The sequence below is a fragment of the Capra hircus genome, unplaced genomic scaffold (assembly GCF_001704415.2).
Source record: "Capra hircus breed San Clemente unplaced genomic scaffold, ASM170441v1, whole genome shotgun sequence".
Classification (NCBI taxonomy): domain Eukaryota; kingdom Metazoa; phylum Chordata; class Mammalia; order Artiodactyla; family Bovidae; genus Capra; species Capra hircus.
In genome coordinates this window covers 1-5,777 of record NW_017194111.1, presented here as the reverse complement: position 1 = coordinate 5,777, position 5,777 = coordinate 1, and the positions used below count along the sequence as shown (strand labels likewise).

The 5,777-nt window shown below is 45.9% G+C and overlaps 2 pseudogenes; one reads left to right on the top strand and one right to left on the bottom strand.

The window, feature by feature from the left end:
• Positions 1 to 1,818: 1,818 nt before the first annotated feature.
• LOC108634939 lies at positions 1,819 to 3,620 on the top strand (annotated as a pseudogene).
• Positions 3,621 to 4,175: 555 nt separating this feature from the next.
• LOC108634938 lies at positions 4,176 to 5,282 on the bottom strand (annotated as a pseudogene).
• Between the last annotated feature and the right edge of the window lie 495 nt (positions 5,283 to 5,777).

The window sequence follows — 5,777 nt, the reverse complement described above, 5'->3', positions numbered from 1 at the left end:
TTGATATGACTATATTATCCAGAAATAAAAGTAAATCTTTGTAAGGAATTTTATCCATCACAGTCCTTAGTATATTAGAGCCTGGTTCATTTAAAAAAGCAAGGATCCCTGAATTAATCAGATTTGGGTTGAAATCCTGAGAGGCATTTACAAACTATGGACTTTGAGCAAGTTATTTAACCTCTATTGCTCTCCTCTCTTATTACAAAAAATAAGAATATTATCTAACTTTTCACATAAGGTCAGAGTGAATATATGAAAAGGGATATAAATTCACACACCAGTTTTGTCCTTACCTAGTATAGGAACCCTCTAGAAGCCTATTTCCTGATATGAAATAGAGTTTAATAGTTAACATTTATTCACCATCTACGACATTGCCAGAAACTGATCTAAGAGCTTGACGTTTGACCTACTTAACCAATTCTGCTTTCACGTGAGGAAACTGAAGCACAGATAGGTTAAACAACATTGGCCAAGGTTGCTCGGGTAAGAAATGAGAGAAGCAAGAATGGAACAAGGGCAGTCTGACTTCCAAATCCTTGTGGGTTTTTTTTTATTATTTATTTATTTATTTACCAACATTTGGCTGTGCCGGGTCTCGGTTGCAGCATAAAGTATCTTCACTGTGGCATGCAGGACTCTTTTGTTGTGTCGTGTGAACTGTTAGTTGTGACATGTGGGATCTGCTTCCCTGACAAGAGATTGAACAAAGGGTCTCTGCATTGAGAGTGCTGAGTCTTAGCCCTGGACCACCAGGGAAGTCCCCCAAACCCTTATTGTTAATCAGAACATTAATACTTGTTCTGCTTAATGAAGATAAATGAGAGAACCATACAAATACAATGTTGTATTGGGGAAGAAGGTTCTTTTCTGAACAATAAAAATTATAGGATTATAATTTAAGAACAGTGAATATGATTTTTAAAATAAGTTATCCTTATAATGATACCTGTCAGGGACCATGCAGTAGGAAGATTTCTATGTGACTTTTATCCATCACATCAACCATGATGGTTTCTGTACTGTTACAAATTTGATTTGGCATTACCTCAAGGGTTAAGACTTTTGCACCCACTTTTACTTTGCTTGAAAAATAGTTATTAAAGTGAAAAAAATATTTATTAAAATGAGAGCCAGGAAGGTAGTACAGGAACCTCAGAGGTCATTTAGTTCATACTCAATGGTTCACACGAGAAAAACATTGAGGTGGGAGGAAATGAAGTGACGTCCCCATATCACATCATTAGCCAAAGGGAGATCTACTAGGTGAAACCCAGGTCTCCTGCCTAGTGGTCTTTCTCTACCCAGATGACTCTGGATTTAAAGGCTGGTATATATGTGTCCATCTGTGTTCTTCACGCTCATCACAGTAGCTGGTAAGCAGGAGTGGCATGGACATTGGACACAGCCTAGAAGAGAGATTCACCACAAATTAAAACTTCTCCTTCTGGCAGGAAAGCCACTGAAAAAACACTGATTTTGGAAATCAAACAGTCCTGAGTACAGGACCACTCACTTATCTATGACCTTGGGATGCTTTACCTTACTGAGCCCAAGTCTGTTCATCTCTAAGCGGGAGATTCTATTTATTTCCTCATAGAATTTTCGGGTAAATATATAACTAGAGTATACTAATATATGGCTGCCTTCCTAAACTAAGGGTTCAGATCTGTAAATGAGCTCCAGTGGACACCTAAGCATGTGTGTGCTGCCATCTGTTCCCCCCCCTCTCCCATGGGTCAGGGTTTTCCTTGCTTGTAAGGGACACATGGCCCTGTGTGTCGTCCTTCCAAACCTGCGAGTTTCCCTCTTTAGGGCAACCACAGCACAGAGGAGCGCTTCCTCCTGCTGGGCTTCTCCGACTGGCCCTCACTGCAGCCTGTCCTCTTCGTCCTCGTCCTCCTCTGCTACCTCCTGACTCTGACGGGCAACTCGGCGCTGGTGCTGCTGGCGGTGCGCGAGCCGCGACTACACACGCCCATGTACTACTTCCTCTGCCACCTGGCCCTGGTGGATGCGGGCTTCACCACGAGCGTGGTGCCACCCCTGCTGGCCAACCTGTGCGGCCGGGAGTGGAGGCTGGAGCGCGGCGGCTGCCTGGCGCAGCTGTGCGCATCGCTGGCGCTGGGCTCGGCCGAGTGCGTCCTCCTGGCGGTGATGGCTCTGGATCGCGCAGCCGCCGTGTGTCGTCCGCTGCGCTACGCCGGCCTCGCCTCCCCGCGCGCTCTGCCACGCTCTGGCCGGCGCCGCCTGGCTCGGTGGCCTCACCAACTCTGCCGCGCAAACCGCGCTCCTGGCCGCGCGGCCGCTGTGCGCGCCCGGTCGGGTAGACCACTTCATCTGCGAGCTGCCCGCGCTGCTCCAGCTGGCCTGCGACGGCGGCGGCCAGGACTCCACCGAGCGCCAGATGTTTGCTGCCCGCGTGTTCATCCTGCTGGTGCCTTCCGCCGTCATCCTGGCCTCTTATGGCGGCGTGGCCCGTGCTGTATGGGCCATGAGGACCAGAGGCAGCCGCAGGAAAGCGATGAGCACCTGTGGGTCTCACCTGACAGCCGTCTGCCTGTTCTATGGCTCAGCCATCTACACCTACCTGCAGCCCACGCACAGCTACAACCAACGGCGGGGCAAGTTCATTTCTCTTTTCTACACTGTAGTCACACCCGCCCTCAACCCACTCATCTACACCCTCAGGAATAAGGAAGTGAAAGGGGCAGCGAGGAGGCTCCTGGGGGTGTGGGGAGAGGGCAAGATGCTCAGTGAGTCAATAGGGGAGGGAAGGAGGGAGTGTTACCCCAGGGCCCAAGGATGGGAATGCCCAGTGGAAAGGGTTAGCCTTCAGGCTGTTCATTTCTCTACAAGAATCCGTCAGATTTGTCCTTAAGAAGCCCGTGGTTAATGGGGAGGCCCCTTCCTCCCATCAGGAAATGTTCTTGTGCTGTAGGGAAAACCCCCATGTCCTTTAACTGTGCAGGTTTAGTGAGGGGAAAATGGCCCTTGGGCTTTCTCCTAAGCTGATGAAAATAAGAAAGTGAGTTTTGGGGAGGACCTTTCCCATCTTCAGGCTTACCATATCCCCAAGTCAAGAGTGTGTGTGCTGGCAAGAGATGTATGAAGATCCCAGTCTAGTGGAAGAGGCCATGGAAGACCCCATGGTGTCTGTCATGAGACATATCCCTAAGTGAGAATCAAATCATAGACTCAGCCCTGCGGGAGATTCCATCCAAACAAAGAAGACATGGTCTCTCATTGCAGGGAATCAGTGCAAACAAATGCCCTCCTACCCAGTTAAATAGTGCCCACCCCAGAGAACTTGACCCATAAGTATAGTGAGCAACACCTTGTAAGTGCAGTCTGTGCTAAGTGGTGTTAAGTTCTCTGCAGGAAGTGGTTCTTGAGACAGTTATAAACAAGAGAAGGCTAGTGGGGAACATGTTTCAGGCTCCAAGAAAACATATAGGTGATTGGGAAGGAGACCTAAGGTGTTGAGACATATGAGTAAAGGAAGAGAGAGATGGAGGAAGCAGAGAGGGGAACTCCACTAGCCAGACTGTGGCAGTGTTGGGGTCAACCCAGAAACCAATCCTCAGCCCCCGTCCAACCCAGAGAAGACCTGCTAGAGCCTAAGGCAGTCAGGACTGAGACTGCTCCACAATCACTCAATTTTCTGAAAATCTGTTCCCACCTAAAATACATCTACTCCCAAGGAGCCCCACTAGAGGCATACTCTAGATCCCTACCGTGAATATCTTGCATGACCACCATCATCCCCAGAAATAAGAATGGTTTAATAAGAGTGTGAGAAACAGAGTAATTGCTTTCACTTCATAACAAATAGCTTTAAATAAGATGAGGGGAAGTCGTTTGATTGAATTTCTAAATTATTTATTTTAATAAGATCATCACACTAAATAGTTCACGTCACAATAAAGCATTTGGCTATTCTCTATAAGTAGAAAGTAAATGTAGCCCAACAATTTTTGAGTGATATGATAGAAGAAGCACTGCGCTAAAAATAGATGCAAACAGTAATTAGAAGAGCATGGATGACAACCTAAAATGTACTCTTGTTGGTTGGCGAAAGGAAATAGGAGTTTCCTATGAGTCAGAGCCAAATCAGGATTAAACTGCAAGCTGGCTTTGACGTTACCTCTAATACGTTTTCAAATTCAATATATTCTAACATATCCACATATAATGTATTATATGCAATTTTGCAATTATTCAATCATGTGAGAATGAAAGAATCAATGAATTAGAAATGTTCTACAACATTCTTCACCAGCCCAACCTAAATCTTCTATTTATCTTTCACATTAATTTTGGGAGATTTTAGAGGGTGTGGTTAGTGAGTAAGAAGTAAACGAAATGAGCTCTTTCTTTTCTGCTATCACTCCATCTGCAGGATGGTCACCCACCAATGCAGGGGTATGTCATGAAGAGTGAATGGCCCTTTTGGATGCCATAATCTCCCATGATCTTCCCATCTTCCAGTTTCTTTCCGTTGCATCACGATCTGCTTCTTAGGGGGTATAGCGGTCTTCATCTTGATCATCTCCTTCACCTGGGTCACTGGGGTGGACCTTCGCACCTGGAGCTCATGCCTCTGCCCTCATCACCAGGCTCCACCAAAACCAAGGGCAGCTCCTCATCACTGGGCCTCACCACCTTCAGAGTGAGGTGGATGGTCGTCTCCTTGTCAATGCCATACGATGACAGAGTTCTCTGCGGCTTTAGGGTCTTCGGGCCCAGCTGGAGGACCTGGTACTGCACGGGAACCTTGGTCTTAGACCGGACATGTTCACTGATCTTTATTTACTCTGTCTCCGGATGGGCAGTGAAGGTCATTGGTCTCCATGCCTCAGAATGGACAGTCACCTGGACAAAGTTGCCTAGACAGTTGCCTAGAATGCGTGCCCTCTTCTACACCCTTTGCGCCCCTCCTTCATTGCTCCCACATTTCACTGCCAGTCTCGTGCTCCAGATCCTTTACACAAAGCTGTGCCCTCCCTTGTTTGAAACTTGTTTTTGAAATTTCCAGGTCATAATGCAAGAAAACCAGTCTTATCCCTTTGTCCTCTTATCCATTGCAAAATGTTATTGATAATCTCCTATCTTATTTACCTGTCTCCTCTCTAGATAAATGTTGTCAAATGTCAAAAACTAAATACACTAGAAAGCATTCAAAGATGTACACCAGATTTGAAAAACAGCTCTCAAACAGAATTCCCAAGACTTGACAGCCCTAATGGAATACTCACATGGCTGTCCTCCATGACCATGACTTCTTTAGAAGGAAATTCTGTTTGCAACACATCTTTTCTGTACTGTTAGTTTCTTTCTTAATGCTTTAAATAATAACTCACACATTGTAGTGAAGCTATGTTCAATATCACCTGTTCATCTGTTTCCTGTGTTCTTATATCCACCTGTTGTAGAATATGATCCCTCCTTTAATTGGACCAGGGTCCTGCTCACAGAAAGCAGGGACTACATCTGAGTCTTATTTCAATAATATGAACACAGGGAATCTCACTCCTGTGCTATCACCAGAAGTCTTGGAGAACCCACTTTCAGGCTTCATTCAAATACCTTCCCAAACTAGATGCCACAGACATTTCTTCACTGAACTCTCACGCTTCTAAGCTAAGCATTAGCCTCATTCCAAGTTCTTTTTGTAGAGCATATGGTCTTACACAGGCATTAACAACTTAGAATAAAGAATTCTGCAGACCTCTCTTTTGGTAAAGAAGAAAGCTTAAGAGCCCTGGAGGCCT